At 39.8% G+C, this 5,603-nt stretch overlaps 1 long non-coding RNA gene across 1 annotated transcript in view; it reads right to left on the bottom strand.

The window, feature by feature from the left end:
- Positions 1-242: 242 nt before the first annotated feature.
- LOC135104198 (uncharacterized) overlaps positions 243-5,603 on the bottom strand; it is an 87,494-nt gene continuing 82,133 nt past the window's right edge. Inside the window, exon 3 of the long non-coding RNA XR_010270328.1 lies at positions 243-3,179. This is a non-coding gene — a long non-coding RNA (uncharacterized LOC135104198). The remainder of the gene's footprint in view (positions 3,180-5,603) is intronic.

The following is a 5,603-nucleotide window of genomic DNA, read 5'->3' as shown; positions in this document are numbered from 1 at the left end:
TATTATTACACACACACACACACACACACACACATATATATATATATATATATATATATATATATATATATATATATATATATATATATATATATATATATATATATATATATATATATATATATATATATATATATATATATATATATATATATATATATATATATATATATATATATATATATATATATATATATATATATATATATATATATATATATATATATATCCCTTATCCCCTTTCTTGGTATTATTCACCCAATCTACTCCTACCCTCCGTACTCAAATTGGATTACTGAGATGTTGATTTATTCCATCTATTACTCCTTTTAGGATACACATAAGGGAGAAGGTTCGGGGTTCGAACAAGACCGAAAAATGTATCACTAATGTCTTGGGTCTCGAATTTTCCATGAGTATTAATTCCATTGTATATTGTTTAGTAAATACTTTGTCCTTTGGCTGCCGTGTCCGTTATTCAAGAAAACTAAAGTACAGTCAGAGTTTTCTTAGGTATAGTTGCTTTATGAATAAAATTCTGTTGTTGGGACATGTCTGTGTGCCCACACATATGTACGTATGGTCCGCTATACGGAAATCTGATGAGTCCATCATTGGAACAATCATAGCCAGTTGATGACAATGCCACAGTTACTTCTACTGTGTTTCGCGTTTCGCCTCGGTATTAAGTCCTCTGATCCAATGACAATCTCCTCACAAAGCCTGATAACTAACAGTTTCACCACAATAAAGCATTTAAGATCGAGGTAAAACACTAAACACAAAAGTGATCATTTAAGTTTACTTGATTATATTAACTGTGATTATAAAGCCACTAGCATATGAACAGCCAAAGTACACCGCGTGAGCACCATTGTGTGCAATATATGAGATCAGTACAAGCTGTAGCAAGATTATTAGCTCCCATGGGGACTTTAAAACTGTTAAGCTTTAAGCAGCCAACTGCCCTGAACAAAGAACCTGACCTCACACACACTTACACACACACACACACACACACACACACACACACACTGTAAACACACATCCAAGCCCCGCGTACAGCCCTTTAATAGCATCAGCAGCGGTCCTCCGTTCCCCCGTCCCTGCGGCAGCCGGCCTCTCCCCCCAAACCTCCACATGATAATCGACATACATATGCATAAGGCAGTTTACACCGAGGCTCATTGACAGTCTGCAGCCGCCTTGTAACCCACGGCATCAAGCATCTCAGGACGAGCTTACGCTGTTTTGCAATGAACAGCTGCAGCACAACGATCCTCAACCAGCACCAGGTTGCCAAGAAACATTCTGCTGCCTTAGGCCCCTCCACCCTCGCCTCAGGCCACACACCCCACTTAAAGAACATCCCGCCTCCCGGCCCACCTCGCACAGGGCCCTGCACGGCCCAGCGTCCTCTCACCACACTGGTGAGCCGCGCCGGCGCGACACTCCTCAAAAATGTATACGGATTTATGTACTTTTTTTTTCGGTCCAATGGTAAATGAGGCCGCAGAAGAAAAATTGCCATGATTAATCACCGGCCACACAAGACGATGGAGGGACTGAACACACCGTGAGCAGAGAGGAAACTGGTGCTGCTGAGGCAAAAACGTGCACCAAGAGGATCCCAACCTGCCCCTCACACACACACACACACACACACACACACACACACACACACACACACACACACACACACACACACACACACACACACACACACACACACACACACACACACCACCACCACCACCACCACCACCACCACCACCACCACCACCATATACATACAGAGCATTTTTTCTTCATTCACTGCAGGACTAAGGGACCCCGCCACTCATCAGGGAAAGTGGTTAAGCTTACAAAACACGCCACGATGGTTGGAGAGTCTTGGCAAGCTTGTCAGTGAGGCTACATTGTTACAAGGTCACAACTCAATTTACGCCTTTCACATTTTCACTGTGTTGCATATACAGCAACTACATCCAGAAAGCTTACAACGACAAATTCTCCCTACCGGTCGAGGATTCGAGTTAATGACCTCTTGATGGTAAGAAGAGCGTACAAAACATTACACCACTGGCCTGATACATGCATGCATGAATGCATACATACATACGTTCATACATATATATAACGTATACATTCAAGATATGCATGCATACATAAGCACAGTACTAAAAGAAGCATCACAATCGCATCAACCTAAACACAGCGGGCCAGGCCTCACCACTGAACAAGCCTCCCTCCATTCCCCACGGCGAGCAGTGAGCGGCCGCCACAAACACTGTACTTCACTTCACGCTCACCGCCGCTCACCAATTTACCAATTTTTTATTTGGTCTTTTACTATATTCAAGTGGTATTTCCCTGTACCGGTCAGCTGCCAGACACACACACACACACACACACAAACACACACACACACACACACACACATATAGACAGATAGATAGATAGATAGACCGATAGATAGAGATACAGACAGACAAACAGATAAATGAGTAGATAGATATATAGATAAATAGGTAGGAACACAGACGGATAGATAGATATGCCCTTAAATGAAAGATTTCTGCTGTGTACTCGTATTATGAATGGATGCAAGACTTGTGATAGTAACTTAGTGAATCTGAACTTATTTGCTGGTGTATTAATCAACTTGAACTAAGGTTGTCATTGGCAGGACCCGTTGATTTGTTATTATTAGTAGTATTAGTAGTAGCTGTAGTTAGTAGTAGTAGTAGTAGTAGTAGTAGTAGTAGTAGTAGTAGTAGTAGTAGTAGTAGTAGTAGTAGTAGTAGTAGTAGTAGTAGTAGTAGTAGTAGTAGTAGTAGTAGTAGTAGTAGTAGTAAACGACATAGCAAGATTAAAAGTAGCAGTTGTGGTAGTAAAGATACACGAAAGGGACACAAGGAAAGAACAAATCACATGAGTAGGTCGTCACGAGGGTATGTGATGTACAAGCAATAGGGGTATAAAAGTCTAATCACACACACACACACACACACACACACACACACACACACACACACTGACGCCCAACAAAGGAGCGTGATGTCTGGGGCACAAACACCAAATTAGTGTCGAAGGAACAAAATCCTTCCATCCCTCACGAGCGGCGGTGCTTGGCCGAGGGTGACGAGGTGCCGCGGCTTCCGTCCAGCAACACTCACCTGGAAGGAAAAGAAAAATGCACGTCAGATTTTTGTGTGATTTACCTGTATGAAGTAGGTCTCTCTCTCTCTCTCTCTCTCTCTCTCTCTCTCTCTCTCTCTCTCTCTCTCTCTCTCTCTCTCTCTCTCTCTCTCTCTCTCTCTCTCTCTCTCTCTCTCTCTCTCTCACACACACATTTGCAACTCAGGCAGTCAGTCAATACAACCTTCAGCAATCAATTCAAAGCCAGCAAATATTAGCATGACGCAAAGTGTAATATTTGCCCAAAACATCACACGAGGTTCTCGAGATTAGTGCCGATGTCGAGACAAGGATCAGTACATCCCCCTCGGCTTCATAACATGGATACGAAACTATTTATAGTCATACTGACGGCGGAACTGAATGCGGCTTTTATTGACTTTCTGAATAGACTGAAAGGAAGCAGAAAGTCTGGAAACGTGAAAATAAAATTGTACACTATAATTCAAGACGTTAAGGATGAAAATTGTTAAATATATATTCAAAACTATGGTAATACTGAAGGAGGAAATAGACGAAACCAACTGAACATTTTTTTAGTAACCTCAGAGTACAAAGCCGAGAAATTGGCAGGAGAGTAAACTATATATACGAAAATAGGAAAGAAATTAGTATAACACCGTTCATGCAAAAAACTAGAACTTTAATGAAAGAAATTTTTAACCAAAAATGATCAGACAACTATTAACTTCTTAAATAAAATTGAAGAAAACTATGCTTAGTAAAAACATGAATGAAAATAAAAACAAAACTAAAGCAATACTGAACGGGATATGGAACTAAATCTGGCAACTGCCTTTTTGGAAATCATGAAAATATGAAGTATAAAGATTTATAAGGAGCAACCTGCACTCTACGAAAATATGATTAAAAACTGGTGTGTGAAAAAAGAAATCTGTATACCATAACACCTAAGGAAGACAAAGAACAAACAGCAGCAGACCAACTGGCCCGTACGAGCTTGTTAGCATGCATCAGTAAGGATATATGCACCTCCAGCTTCATCTGCGCACGAAGACAAAGCATGGGGACTAAGAACTAAAACTCTTCACAAAAGTCATCTGATCCAGTAAAAGATGACAGAAAACTGCCTACTAATTAGAGGATGATTTCCTCAACTTTGGTCGTTAGTGACTTAGCAGAAACAAGAAAAAGCTCAGTGATCCTTAAAGAAATTACCGCGGCCTTTCTGAAGCTTGTGTTAAAAACATCTACTGTTTCTACTACCACTACTATTGCTACCACTACTACTACTACTAACAACAATAGCAAAAACAATAATTACAACAACAAAATAACAATAATGATAATGAAATAAATAAAATAATAACAAATAGTAATAATAATAATAATGATAATAATGATAATAATAATAATAATAATAATAATAATAATAATAATAATAATAATAATAATAATAATAACTAACTAACTACAAAACCATTACCACCACTAAGTGCTGTACCTCACCCAGAATTTCATTAGACATTTTATAAAGCCACATTTATAACATCTATATACAAATTACTGTAAAGTTAGTGGCAGTTTGATCTGTTTTCTGGTCATCTTTTTTTACGGCGACATAGCGCCATGATGCGTTTTCTGGAACTGTAAAAGTCATCCGGTAAAGTCCTGCACACGAAATTAACATTTAAAGCAAGTGACCGATATGAGAGGCGCACCACCAACACCACCACCACCACCACAACTGCCCCCGTCGCCGCCGCCGTCGCCGCCATTCGCATCAACGGCTATGCAGATTGGCCACCCATTAAGCGGTTTTGTGCACCAACCAACCCTCACGCAACTGCTCGTTTATCATCTACGTAAACGACATTCATTTGAGTCCGAATAGACCAGCACAACCCAATTTAACCCGGCCTATACACATCAAAGAGAACTTCAGTATTCAGCCCCACCACAGTTAATACTTAGCCCATGAAAAGTCAAATCTATCACCGACTAATCCAGACCCAAGCTACACTATAACAAATCTACAGAGATCAGTCCAATTCTACCCCATGTCCAGAGCATTCCAGCTATTGCCCTTCAAGTTAACCAAGACCATTCCAGCCCATGTCCCCCCCTCAGTGAGTACCAGACCATTCCAACCCATGTCGTATTTTCTCTCTCTGCTTGTATTGTCTAAATATACATATTACTGCACAGATGTATAAAAATAAAACCATGTATCTCACGTTCAACAGAATCCGCATTACGAATAATAATAATAACTTAATGCTAGTCTAAGCCTGTGTTGCGCAGGTTAGCACATAAATATTTGCATATTTATTTGTTTTAGTTTTTTTTTTTTTTTTCCCACTGTATACACCTGGTTGCACTCGCATATCTACATTAACTAGACTGAATTCAAAGAATGAAAGTAAAGGAAATTTAATGCT

This window comes from Scylla paramamosain, chromosome 10, assembly GCF_035594125.1.
Source record: "Scylla paramamosain isolate STU-SP2022 chromosome 10, ASM3559412v1, whole genome shotgun sequence".
NCBI classification, from domain to species: Eukaryota; Metazoa; Arthropoda; class Malacostraca; order Decapoda; family Portunidae; genus Scylla; species Scylla paramamosain.
The sequence above is the reverse complement of the archived record's forward strand: the minus strand, read 5'-3'. Positions and strand labels throughout refer to the sequence as shown.